Source organism: Rhinatrema bivittatum, chromosome 4, assembly GCF_901001135.1.
Source record: "Rhinatrema bivittatum chromosome 4, aRhiBiv1.1, whole genome shotgun sequence".
In the NCBI taxonomy this organism is placed as follows: Eukaryota; Metazoa; Chordata; class Amphibia; order Gymnophiona; family Rhinatrematidae; genus Rhinatrema; species Rhinatrema bivittatum.
In genome coordinates, this window is record NC_042618.1 from 468217181 (window position 1) to 468232022 (window position 14842).

General features: G+C 44.0%; 1 protein-coding gene across 7 annotated transcripts in view; it reads right to left on the reverse strand.

Moving 5' to 3' along the window:
• The window catches only part of CNOT2 (CCR4-NOT transcription complex subunit 2), a 246074-nt gene that overhangs the window by 114693 nt on the left and 116539 nt on the right, over positions 1-14842 (reverse strand). The gene's annotated exons all lie outside the window — the stretch shown is intronic.

Below are 14842 nucleotides of genomic sequence, written 5' to 3' on the forward strand. Positions count from 1 at the left end.
TGGGATCAGAGATAAAGGTGGCTCTGTCAGATTAAAGGTGTCCGAGATCAGGGCCATATTTCTGGAACACTTTCCATCTCTCTATTCTGATGCCACTACTGCTGCTTCTCAGGTGACAAGAGCATTCTTGGAAAAAAAAGATTTATCATAACAGAGAAAGTAAAATATACTGTAAACAACCTATTTATTGGTTAGTGCCCAGAGCCTGATGGGTATATTTTAGACTTCTAGGACAAGCCTGCTCCCATTTTCAGCAAACTTTTTAATTACTTAAGGAAGTCAGGTGTCACAGAGGGGAATTTATCTGAGGCAGTGATCACATTAATACATAATCAACATAAGGATAAGTTTAAATGCAGCTTCTATTCCCTTAATTAACAGACATATAAAGATTCTGGCTAAAATCCTTTAGTTAAGGACAGAGGATAGCCTGCCAGTCTCTTAGTTATAATCAAAATGGATTTGTCAACCAGTAATCCTAGGAGATTTAATATCATCCATTCAACTCAGAAAAATTCCAGGTATAGTATCAAAGCCTTTGACAGAGTGCAATGGACTTTTTTGTCTGCAGTACTTAAAATATATGGTTTATCCGATGAATGTCTTTCATGGATACAAGCACTGGACACAATCCTAGTGTTAGAATTCTTACAAATGGGCTGCTTTCTCCTAATGTCTGTATTCTTGAAGGTGCTAGGCAATAATGCCCATTCATTTAGCCACTGAACTCCTTTGGAGTTTGATTACATTTTTTCAGGAAATATCTGGCTTTTCACTTGACTGAATGCCTCATCACAATCCCACCCTATGCTAATTACGTCTTACTTCCAGTGAGGCTATGGGGCACCCTAGCTGGTTATAGTAGGCTATCTGGTACAAAACTACTTACATCAAATCTGAAATTTTCCCCATAAGCTCCCACATGAATATTCTGCCTTCTGTGGCAGGTTTTAAAATAAGGAAACGGGCTTTAAATACTTGGATATACAGGCAGTTCCTATTTTACTAGACCTACATAAAGATTATTTTCCTGTTACTGAAAATATTTTAAAAATCTTGCTGATTGGATGAATTTACATTTCTCTTGCACAGGGTAAAAGTGAACATATTGCAGATGAATATTCTCCCTTGCCTGATGTGTTTGTTTCAGTGCAAACTCTGCAAGAGTCCATCCAAAATATTTACCAATTTACCCAATTGCATGCCATCTTAGCTGGAACAAGAAAGTATGCAGAGTTAAGCTGAGTGTACGGTGGCTAGCAAAATCTTGTGCTGGCTGGGCAGAACCTAGCTTAAACCTCTTTTGCTGGGCTGCCAGGTTACCATGTTTGCGGACTTGGCTTAAGTCAGAATCAGCTACTACAAGGTTGTTACCAGTAATCAGGTAATAATAATAATAAGAGGTTGGTGCTGAGTGAAATATAGTTGGCCTACTTGACACATCTCACTCATGCCTGCATACCAGACAGGTAAGCAGAAAGAACCCAATAGTTGGGCATGCTTTCCAACTTTGGTTTGTACTGTGAAAACCTTTACATTGTTCAAATCAGACTCTCTTCTCTGTATTGGTCCTTAAAATAACTAATATTTCCGAGGCCATATTTATTCAGCTCACTCTGTGGAATCAGAAAGGTTTGAGGTACCTGTAGCAGATTTGGGGGGTAGGGTGGGAGAGTCAATACTTAAATCCTTACATGGTCTGGTGACAGAATTTGAAATCCCAGAAATCAACACCATGCCTATCTGCAAATTAGAAGACCTTAGGTGGCACATAATAAAGTCAGAAGGCAACCAAGAATACCCAGTGAAGGTGAGGGTGTTATATTGTGCAAAATTCAAACCAAAAGTGATTTCAACATTATAATCACAGTATCTTATTTATTAAATATGGAAACAAAACCTTGCCCGAGTTAAAAAGATGGAATGAAATACTGTAGATGAATTTAAACTCAGAAGATTACCATTGTTTCTATTTGTCCCAGAAGAAAAGAATTAATTACTAGATTATGCCACCGCACCTTCAGACTCTCTGGATTTTTTTTGCTACGTTCAATGTCACAGTTAGCCCATTATGCTAAAGGGGCTGTGAGCAGACACGCTGCTTGAACCAGCAACTCTGCTCTGTAGTAGAGTCCAAAATTCATCTGGTTACAGTTAACAATAATAATGCTTACTCCTTCCTTTCCTTAGGCTTGCCAGGATAGTGGGAAGAGTTCAATATTTCCACAAAATTAGGAAGCTGGTTTTACAGTTGCCGCATAATGCTAGATTTAACTGTTGCTTTCATTTGGAAGAAAAAAACTGCAATTGTACTAATAGTGAGATCAGGTCTCCGACAATGCCCTACAAGGAAAGCTTACAAATTCCATGAGAGGGGAAGTTGCGATACTTACAGCTGCAATCTGGGTCTGGAGGGAGATTACTTGAATGGTACTGGGTGTAGAGAATCTGTATGCTTGTACAATCATATTTGCTTATGTTTGGACTGCAGCCTTCTGGCAAATTATGACTATGACTTATGATTGTTACTGAGTTGACATTAATGTTATATTAGTATTATGTATAATACTGTGAATTGGATTTTTGACTACTGTTTCATAAAAGTTTATTTGATCTTGTGCTTTATTACAATAGCGAGTTTAAAAAAATTAGTTTCTCCTTTGGAGGAAATAGTGATACACTCAGTACTCTACACCTTCAAGGGAGCATTTCAACCTTGAAAGTTTTTGCCATAGCTAAGTTGGAATGTTCCTTAAACAATCTCAAAGGGAATGACTGGTGAAAAGGTATATATGCAAAAACAATCCTAAAACGTTAAAGCAAGTTTTCTTACCATAAACAGTGTTTTCCATAGATAGTAGGATGAATTAGCTATAACATGAGTGACATTATCCAGAGGCACCAAACTGAACCTTATAGTGTCTTCAATTTGAAGGCCTGCTAGCCTGTAGCAGTGCACAATGTAGTCTGCTAGCCAGCTGGACACTGTCCGTTTGGCCACTGCTATGCCCAATCTATTGTGATTGTAAGAGACGAATAGTTGAGAAGTCCGAGTTCTTCTCTTGTAGTAAGCCAAGGTCCATTCATAGTCTAAGAAGAATTTTCTTACCTTCATGTGCATGAGGTTTCTCAAAGAATGGAGGAAACACAATGGCTTGATATGAAAAAATGATACAACCTTTGGTAGAAACTTTGAGTGAGCAAGAAACACTACCCTATTGTGAAAGAATTGCACATAAAGAGGATAATGAACTAAAGCCTGAAGTTCACTGACTTCTGGCAGAGGTTACTATGACCAGGATTATTACTTTCCATGTTAGAAATATGGGTGAGGTCATCTCCAATGGATCAGCTATGCCAGGATCGTATTTAGATCCCATGAAAGGGGAGGTTTTACAATTAATTGTTTAATATACCATAAGCCTTTCATGAATTTGAAGACTAATGGATGAAAGGAGATAGGCTTACCCTCAGTAAGTTGCTATGGCCTGATTCTGAAAGCATGAACAGAGAATTTAGTGATTCTTGCTTCACATGTGAATGGATCCAAATTGTTGTGTTGACACCATGCGGAAAACCTTTTCCATTTTAAACATAAGCTCTTCTAGCTGAAGGATTTCTGGCAGACACTAATATGTTCTCCACTGCTTTAGGTACAGGCTGAGTGTTCAACATCCAAGCCATCGAGTTAATGACGGGAAGGCTCGCATGAAAAAGATGTCCCTCCTTTTCATTTAATAACTATGGACCTGATTGGAGGATGACAGGAAAGCTCTATAAATATGCTAATCAGATTTCTCTGAGCCACACTGGAGCTATGAGGATCAGACAAGCCCAGTCCTTTATTACTTTTTGCACCATTCCAGCTATTAGCAGAATCAGTGGAAGAGCATACATGAGATCTGCATTCCAGTCAAGCAGAAAAGTGTCTTGAGAGGATCTGAGATTGCTGGGAAGAATGGAGCACAACTTTTCAAGTTTTCTGTTTTGTTCTGACATAAAAATTTAGATTGCTGGAAATCCTCAGAGATTGGCTGATGATTGCTGTAGAAACCATTTGTGTGGCAGAAAAAACTGCAGAGGCAATCTACCAATGTGTTGGAGATTCTGGGAAAGTACTAGGTTGATTGCAGGACAATTTGATGTTTGCATGTCTATTTCCATATTTTTATCGCTTCTTGGCACAGACTTCAAGATCCTGTGCCTCCTTGTTTGTTCATGTAGAACATGGCGACTTCATTGTCTGTTTGAATGAGAATGTTCTTCCCTTGAAGGAGGCAAGTGAAAGTTATTAAGAGTGTTATCTTATCACTCTCAACTCAAGGAAATTGATTTGAAATTACCATTTTCCTTCAGTCTGAAAAGGGCCTGTGTCCCTTTGTGGAGGCATCCATTGCTAAGGTTACTTAATGAGCAGCTAGTCACGGTAGTGCTTCTTCCTGTAGAATAAAAAGGTCTAGCCACTACCACAATTCCCGTTTCATTTCTGATGAGAAACGAAGGCCATATTGTAGGATATGTATATACAGAAGGTTAGTGATACTACTTAGATTGCTGCCGCCACATGATCGAGAATAATCAGCACCTCTCCAGCAGCTGACTGATCTAAGTTCTGCAATTTGTGAGCCAATGTGTGGAGAATTTAAGTTCCATCTGAAGGAAGGATAGGTCTCTCCTGCAGAGAATCTATCCATGCCCTAATGAACTTGATTTTCTGGGAGGGAATCACAATAGATTTCTCGAAATTCACGAGGAAGCCCAGAGACTGCAGGTGACACATTGATTTCTCCAGGGAATTTACTGTCACAAGTCAATTATCCAAGTAAGAGAAGATCTGGATGCCCTGACAGCACAGATGCACTGCTACTATAGTTAGGCATTTGGTAAAGACCCTCAATGTGACTGAGAGGACAAAAGGGAACGTTTTGTACAGATAGTGAGAAGAATCCACCATAAAGCACAGACATTGCCAATGAGAAGGATGGATGGCAATGTAAGCATAAGCATCTTTTAGATCCAGAGCACACATCCACTCCCCCTTCTGGATGAAGGGAAGGATTGTGTGGAGAGAATTCATTTTGACTTTCTCCCAGAGTATATGTTTATTCAGACTTCTTAAATCCAGGATTGGTCTCAGTCCCCCAGATTTCTTGAGGATGAGGAAATAGGAGTAGAATCCCTTGCCATGGAGATGGAGAGGAACCAATTATATCACCCACTGTTTGAGGAGAGATTCTACTTCCAGGCAGAGGTGTGACAAGTGAGACAGAGTTAGATTGAAGTATGGGAAGCTGGAAAAAACACAAGTGGTATCCAGACTTCACAATCTTGACAACTCAGCTGTTTTTGGTGATCTTGTGCCATTCTTCTAGGTAGTGGTGGATTCTTCCCCTATGGAGAGGATAATTGCTGGGTCTGAAGAGCAGTCAAAAACTTTGCCCAAGCTTGGGCTGGATCTGTTGTAGTGTTTTAGATTGACGCATTCATGCTGTGAGCACAAATCAGAAGTCCTGTTGCGGAAGTAGGAACGGTATCCAGTAGCACTGGAATTGTCAGGAGGGCCATCTCTGATAATAAGGTTTTTTAAAAGCACTGAATGGATGCCTTGCAGAAGATTGCTGCTCTGGTCCCATGGAGTCATGGGAGTCATGCTGCCATGGCTCAACCTTCCCATAGGCACACGTGCATGTGTACATATAAATATGTGCGCAGTGGCTGGAATCCCTGAATGACGTCTCCAGATGATGTCAGCCTCTTGGGACTATTTAAGCCAAGGCCCCACAGCAGTTCCTCACCTTACCAATGGGTTTCCTACTTTTCAGTGGGTGTCGGCAGCACTCCCGATTTCCTGTGTCTTCAGCTTGTCTTCTCCTGCCTTGCCTCGTCCAGTCTCATCTGTTCTGCTCTCCTTGTCTTTTCCTGCTTCCTTCGTCCAGCACGCTTTATCCAGCTTTGTCTCGTTTATCTTGTCCATTGTCTTCAATGCATCTTTGTCCTCCCTTGGCTTGCCTTTTCAGATCCTGACCTTCTGCCTGGACCCGACCACGTTTTCCCTGCCTCCTGGACCTGACCATATCTGTTTACAGCCTGCCCTAACCTTGGCCTGTCTCTGACCCCAGTGTGTTATTGCACTCTTGCCCTTGATTCCACTCTAGGGACCCACATAAGACCTGCCAGCCGCCAGAACTCAAGGCCTCAAGCTGCAGGGGAGGCAGCTGGTATAAGTGAAGCTCCAGTCTGGCCCGCTACAGGGTGCTTTCGCCAGCTGCCAGCATAGGTCTCGTAGGTTTGCTTATGAGGCTGCATCATCTATGCCACAGCCCAAGGGCTCACACCAACCTTTACAGATTGCTGAAGCCATGAGCTTAGTGGACTCGCCTCAGTCCTCCACCATCACCAAGCTAGCACACCAGCTCCAGCAGCAGCAGGATCAGTTGAAAATCATGGCTGGGTATCTCCAAGGCATGGCTACTATGCCTGCTCCAGCTCAGACTCCCATGGTAAGGCCTTCTACACCCACTTTGCATCTGCCTCCACCACCAAAGAATGAACGCAACCCAGTGAAATGTAGAAGCTTTTTAAATCTGTTTCGGATGCAGTTTGAACTTCAAGCATCCTTGTTTCCCACCAATCCTGTCAAGGTAACATATTCTGTCATTGTTGGATGGCTCTACCCTAGCCTGAGCGTCATCTGTCTGGGAAAGAGATGACCCTCTCCTGAGAGATCTGAATTGTTTCTTGCAGGAATTCCGGCAGATCTATGATGAGCCTGACCGCTTCACCTCCAAGGCCTCCAAACTCCTGCAGATCAGACAAGGTACTAAGTCCGTAGGGAAGCATGCTGTGCACTTCCGCACTCTGGTCTCAACTACAGTGAGGCAGAGACAGTCTGATTACTATCTTTAGGAAAAGGCTCTCAGAGCATACAAAGAACAAGTTGGCTGCCAAGGACCTGCCTGAGATACTATTTATTTATTTATTATTTATTTATTTTTAATTTTTATATACCGATGTTCCTGTATATGATACATATCGCACCGGTTTACATATAAACTGAACAATCGCCGTGAGGCGGATACAAAGAACATGAGGTATAATGAACAAAAAGGCAACAAAGAACATTTGGTACAATAGAAATATACTGAGGTATAATATAAACATAGGGCTATATAGGATGAAACCTCAAAATAAACTTAGGGGAATGCCATGATAATGGGAAATACTGGAGTAGCTGATGGATAACCGGTAGAGCTGAATCAGCTTGCGGGCGGTTAGAGGGTCTAATCAGCCTAGTCATCTGTCTAGACCTAAGATTCCAGGAATCGGCCCGGGAAAGGGGCTCAATTCGCCTTCCCTCCCATCTTGCCCCAAATTTCCACTGGCCTGTGATCTCACGTATACCTCCTGAACCCAGACCGACCATGCAGGTTGACTGTTTAAGATATCTGCAGAAAAGAAGCAATATCACCACAATCTCAACCTGTGCCTTTATTGTGTAGCTTCCGGGCACTTTGCTTACCAGTGTCTGAATAAGCCAGGAAGCTCAAGGATCTAGTCCTGGTGGGAAAAGCCACTATAGGACAACCTTGCACCTTTCCCCAGTTGCTAGTACCAATACAGTTCTCCTGGGGGAACCTCTTGGTAGATACACTTGCATCCCTGGACATAGGCGCAGGTGGAAGCTTCATCCATGAGGCACTAGTACACTACTACCAGATACCGACAGTGCCACTGGCCAAACCATTCTCTATCTCCTCCATTTATGGAGAACCTCTGCCTGGACACATTACCAGAGTTACAATATCCCTGACTATGCAAACCGGGATTCTACATAACAAACAAATCACTCTCTATGTTGCGCCCAAGGCAGTTAATGCCATCATCTTGGGGATACCATGGTTTACCCTTAATTAGCCCCACTTTGACTGGACTACATTACAGTCAGCCCAGTGGGGTCCTCGTTGTCTCATCAAAGTCTCGCCTGTGGTATCCTAGGCCTGGACAGCTACATCAAACCTTTCAGGTCTGCCTCCACAATATTCTGACTTCAAAAATGTATTCAGCAAGCATTACTCTTATGACTGTGCCATAAACTTGCTCTCTGGCAAGGTTCTTCCCAGAGGTAGAGTATAACCACTCTCTGCTCCTGAAACTGAGGCTATGTATAAATATATTAAGGAGAATTTGGACAGACGCTTCACTTGTCCCTCTTCATCAGCTGCCAGGGCTGGATTCTTTTTCATAGGAAAGAAGGACAGATCCTTACATCCCTGCACTGACTACCATGGTCTTAACTCCATTGCAAAAAAGACCATTATTCTCTTCCCTTAATCTCTCAGAACTCTCTGACCATGTTCAAGGCGATCAGATATTCACCAAGTTGGACCTTTGGGGGGGGGAAGGGGGTAATACAACCTGATCATCATCTGGCAAAGCGATGAATGGAAGACCGCCTTTAACATCTGTGATGGACACTATCAATATCTAGTAATGTCCTTCGGGTTGTGCAACGCTCCCAAAGTCTTCCAATTTATGGTCAATGAGATCTTCCGTAACCTTCTCTACTCTCATGTAGTAGTCTACTTGGATATCATCCTAGTCTTCTCCAAGTCATTGTCAGAGCATCAACGTCATGTAAAACAGATTCTCCAGAGGCTCTGCAAGCATCACCTCTATGCCAAGTTAGAGAAGTGTACTTTTTAGCAAGAACAACTTCCCTTCTTTGGATATATTCTCTCTTGCCAAGGCCTCTGGATGGACCCTGGTAAACTGAAGGCCATACTGGAATGGCCTTGACTCATGGGTCACAAAGCACTGCAGCGCTTCCTGGGCTATCCATGATTAATCATCTTTGGCAGCTCCACTCACAGCCCTGACTAAGAAAGGTTCAAATACTGAAAACTAGACCAAGTGTTGCGCCCGTCAGTCGCAGACGGCTGCAACCTTTCCTGCTCACCTCAATTTGCCCAGTAGCTCCGATTCTGGCTAAGATGGCCGCCTCTGCACACCGACCTCCCTGGCGTTCCCGGGATGGCGCGGGTGATCCCGGTCGCCATCTTGAATCTGGTGTGACCTAGAGCACACGTGCGTGTGCCTGCCTCCTTCTTATGTAAGTCATGGCAGGATCCTTGGGGGCGTCACCTCAGCATGACGTCACTGCCTACGTGTATATAAGCCTACCGGACTTTCCTACTTACGAGTTAGCAAGGATTCTATCTTGCTCAATGCCTTCCTCTGAGACGCTTCGCCTTGCTGTTCCTGCTTTCCAGACTGAGTGACTCAGGTACCCACTCCTCGGGGGCCTTGCTGCACTCAGGGCTATCTGCTCCTCGGAGAGCCTTATCTGACTGTCTCACCTTTTCCAGCTAAGTGAGTTCCTCTCGCTGCTTCCTCGGATGACCCTTCACTGTTCCTGCTTCGGGTCTCCGCTGCTGCTACAACGTATTCTTTACTGCAACATCACGGAGTACAAGACCTGCTCTACACTACTGCTTCCATCTTGCTGTGTGGATTCTCGGGTTACCCCGCTTTGCGGACCACTACCGGATCCATGCCCTCTTGTGCCAGTTGCCAACATCTGTCTCCGGCCCTCCCCATGCTGCGGACCACTACCGGAGCTACCTCGCACAAGGCCTGCCAAGAAGCACATATTCCCCGGGTTACCCCGCTCTGCAGACCACTACCGGGGAATCCATCCCAGGTCTTCCTACTCCAGGACTGAGTTTACAAACCCGCTCTTCGGGTTTCTCTTTGCTGTATAATAAATATTCTCTGACTCCTGTGTCCATCACTGCTGAGACCCTGCCTGTCATGGAGAGACCCCACAGGGTGCTTCCATGTGGGTGGAGTCCGCTCTCTCCACGACCCAAGGGCCAACAAACTACAATCAAACATAACACCAAGGAGGCTATTCAAGCTTTTCAGCACCTTAAAGAGGAGTTTATGCTTGATCCACATTTGCAATACCCAGACCCGTCCAAGTCATTCATCTTGGAGTCAGCATACTTGTGATGTGCTCCCAACTTTTCAAAAACGTTCTCCCCTGCACAGAAGAACTACACTAAAGGAGAACATGAGCTGCTAGCAGTCAAGCTGGCTTTGGAAGAATGGCAACATCTGCTGGAAGGAGCCAAGCACCCAGTAACCATTTATATGGATCACGAGAACCTTGAACATTTGGCACAAGCTCAGAGATTAAACCCCAGGCAAGCCCATTGGCCATTGTGTTTTGTTTTTTTTTAATCAAATTGACTTCGAGTTGTGGTATCGGCCTATGGAGAAAAACTGCTGAGCCGATGCTTTCTCCTGTTCTTTTGATACTGAGGGAACCTGGAAGTTCCACATCATATCATTGATCCAGCTAAAATTGTGGTTGCGGCTACATTCACAGTTCTGCCCGGGAAGACTGTGGTACCCCAGCGCCTAAGACAGAAATGTCTTCAATGGGTATCCTGACATCATTCGGACATTGGAATTAATTGTGTGACACTACTGATGGCCTCGGAGGAAGGCAGACATTAAGTGTTACATAGAGTTCTGCCCTACATGTGCCATGAATAAAACTATGAGAGAGCAGTACCTTGGGGGTTGCTACAGACCCTGCCAGCCTCCAAGGAACCTTAGACACATGTGGCCACGGACCTTCCCCTCTCTGGCGGCAACACCACCATATGGGTGGTAGTGGATAGATTCTCGAGGGTGATGCATTTCATACCCCTCCCAGGCCTCCCATCCACGCCTGGATTAGATAAACTAGTTATTCAACACATCTTCCATCTGCACAGGTTACCACTTTACATCCTCTCAGACTGAGGGGTTCAGTTTAAAGCTCACTATCGGAAAGGCCTATTCAGAAAGTTTGGAACAACATTGGATTTCACCTCTGCTTATCACCTCCAGAATAACAGATAAACCAAAATAGGTGAATCAAAGCCTCAAGACCTTTCTGCGTGCCTGTGTGAACCAACAAGATAATTGGGTATCCCTCCTTCCATAGGCAGAATTTGCCCATAATAATCATGTGAACAGTTCCACAGGGTCATCACCCTTTGATATCATCTTTGGGTGCCATCTCCATATACCTAGACTTGTTCCCATCTTTTGACAATTATCCAGCAGCTAACCTGATGGGGTTCAAGCTCCAGAAACTATGACAAAGGACCCAACTCCGTCCAGGACATTTAGTCTGGCTTAGCACCAAAAACCTAAGACTTAAGATGCCCTCCATGAAGTTCACCCCACGATTCTTGGGCCCTTTTCCTGTCAAGCGACAATTGGGCCCTGTGGCCTACAAATTTAAATTGCTAGCATCCTTGAAGATTCACAATGTATTCCATGTCTCTTTTAAAACTAGTGATTCCCTCCTGGTCAGGCAGACCACACCTCCAGACCACTGAAGAAGATCCCCAGTTCAAAGTACAAAAAATTCTAGACTCTTGAAGGATCTGAAACAAATTACAATACCTTATTTCTTGGAAGAACTACGGACCAAAGGAAAATTCGTAGGAACCAGCCTCCAATCTACAAGCCCCCCCCCCCCCCAAAACTCGTATCAGAATTTCACAAAAGATTCCCAAGAAGCCAAAGCCCAGACAACTTGGAGGGGGGGGGGAGGGGGGGGTATTTTTAAGGTTCACGGCCCATAGGGAAGCTCTGCGAGACATGGCACATACCCCCTGATGCTGGTCATTCTCAGTGCAGCTGGAAGCCTCCCATGCTGCCTTAACGCAGCCCAGCCTCAGCATGGCAGGAACACTGCTGGACCCATCAGCCCATTCTGTCATGCCACCGCAACACGGCTTTCCCATAGGGACACACATAATATGTGCACAGTAGCGGGAATCCTTGAGCGACGTCTCCAGATGACATCAGCTTCCTGAGACTGTTTAAGCCAAGGACCTGCAGCAGTTCCTCACCTCGGCAACAGGTCTCCTGCTTTGCAGTGCATTTTGCCAGCATTCCTGAGTCGCTGCATCTTCAGCTTGCCTTCTCCTGCCTTGTCTTGTCCAGCCTCATCTGTTCTGCTCTCCTTTTCTTCTGCTTCTTTTGTCTAGCCCACCTCATCCAGCTTTGTCTCATTCACCTCATCCAATGTCTTCAGTGTGCCTTTGTCTTCCCTTGGCTTGACTTTCTGGATCTTCACCTTGCGCCTGACCACATTTTGTCTGCCTCCTTGATCTGACCCTCTGCCTGGACCTGACCATGTCTGTTTACAACCTGCCTCGACCTTGCCCTGTCTCTGACTCTGTCTACCTGCTGCCTGACCTGACCCCTGTGTGCTACTGGACTCTTGCTTATGTCTCCGCTCTAGGGACCTGCCTAAAACCTGCCGACCGCCAGAACCCAAGGATCAACCTGTGGTGGAGGCAGCTGGTATAGGTGAAGCTCCAGTCTGTCTCACTATAGAGCTTTTTCATCAGCTGCCGGCGTAGACCTCACAGATTCACCTACGAGGCTGCATCAACTACATCGCAATACCAAGGGCTCACACCAACCTTTACATCATGGGTCAAAAACCCCTTGCAGGGTTTCTGATGAAGAATCCACATGAATTGGGCATTCTAGAACTCCTTCTTGTGAAAGTAAAGATGACATCCTGAAAAGGAAAGGTTGAATGGTACCCTCTTCCTTAACCACTAATGAGGAAAAGAAATCTTTCACCAACTCTGCTACTTGGTCAAGTGGCTGATGTGTCCTCTAACCTGGTGTAGGTGATGAAATATCCTCTTCAGATACTAGAATGGGTTTTGTAGAATTTGTACTGGAGGCCATCTGGAAATAAGAGGCACCAGAGAAAAAGTGGGATCTGGTGTTTCTAGCTGCAGAACTTGTGACAGTAATTTTGTTGGCGAGTTTGATACAGTAAATCAGGGGTGTTAGAGGGATCATACCCCCAGTAATGAGCTTGCCTTGACCAGCATATAATTGCATAGGAAGATTTACAGTATGATGCACCAATGCTTCCAAAGGTTTAATGGGAAAAGGCATCGATGATCAAAGTTCTGAGACTTGATTTGATGAAGACTTTGTGACAATAGCACTGATGACCTTTGCATCAATGGCATTAAAGAAGTCTTGTGCACCATCGGTGCCAAAAGAGTTCTGTGAGTAAATTACGCTGGTGCACTTAAGCTTCTATGCTTCTTCGGCGCTCAATATTCCAGTGATTCCACGGAGTGGCACCTCTTTTTCTTCGATGCATAATGGCTAGGTTTACTTCCCACAGAGGATGTGGCCATTACCGACAGGGGACATATTTAGAGGAGCTGAAGCTCAACTCTATTCTTGGTGAGGAAGTAGAGACTGCGCTTCAGGAAGAGGACTTATTGCAGCTTCTACTTGACTTGTGCAGTTCCTCCATTTTCCAGGCCCTGGACCGATGCATTTGCAGGGACATCTGTCTGCAATTGTAACAATTCATGGTCTGGTGTGCACCTGAAATAGAAATTTTTCTAGCCATAAACCCTAATCTTTAAACCTACTTAATGTGGCTTTCTTCTTAGAAGAGATTCTCATGAAAAAATGTATTTATTTTTTTTTATTTTTGGAAAGGTAGCACTGAAAAATGCTGTCTGGGGAGCTACTGAGGCAGCAAGGCAACTTTAAAAGGTAAACTGAAATTTTCTAAGAAAAACAGAGGGAGCAAGGGTACATGTGCTAGTTCTCAGACAAAAAAAAAAAGACTGAGGGGGCGCACTAGGCAACATTCAAGCAGGAATTCCTGCACATGCTCAGTAAACCAAAATCTGTAAACTGTTCGGTGTCGCTGGATGACGTCATTCCTCAAGTTATGGCTAATTCAGCTCTGTTTATTGACAGAAAACATGTGTAGGACAGTCTGTAAAGCATTCAAAAAAAAGAAGAGAGAAAATGGCTAGCTTCCAGAAAAAAAGCAAACAGTACACTTTCCTAAATAAGTACCGTTAGAACTCCCCAAACAATTTTACTCTGCAGATTTTAGTCTCTTCTACCCTTTTTCCCACTGCACCCCAAAACAACTGAAAAAAATAACACAAATAAAATGTTTCGCCAAGGTCTACAACTATAACATACTTTTAAAATTACTTTATTCCACTGACAAGTCAAATATGCATAACAAATTTTAAAGTACTTTTTGAAAATACTTCTGTTTAATTTAAGTTTTGAATAAACAGGATGGGCTTTATATACAGCAAAGATTCTGGCTTCCATTCCCTGTGGCCCTTAAACAGGTCTAGAGCTCAGGGTAAATTAAATACACAAATTAACCTGCCTCCTAGACCAATTATATATCATGGATATGGCTATCCTGAAAGCATGAGCTGTTTGGGAGATATGGGAATGACAGTGGAAAACCACCAATAGACAGAATTTAAGACTAATATCTTCAGCCTGGAAATGGAGGTAAAGGATGCGAAGACCCATGTCTCCAAGAGCTCTGAACGTATTTTTATTGTAACGAATTCATAAAGATTGGTCATATGGCCTGTCACATGTCACCCAGAGAAGCTTCCCAAGCAGAACATTTCTAGAACTTAGAGCTCCATAGCACCAATGGTTCACCAATCACTTTAACCAATAGCTCCTAATGAAGTCAAAGGGAGAGAAAGCTCAAAGGAATGAGAGAAAATACTTTTCCACCGTGAAGGTGGAAGATGCCTGTTCCAGACTTCCAGCAGAGCCGGTACCACAAATAGGTGGCTTAGGTACAATGGGAATTTTGTGTTAGAGGGAGGGAAGAAGAGCACAGATCGAGTAAGACCAGCGACAGCACAGTAAGCAGGCACAAATGGGCAAAAGGGTGGACCAAGTGGTCCTTTTCTGTCAACATCTTTTAGGTTTCTATGTCCTTTTTGACTAAATA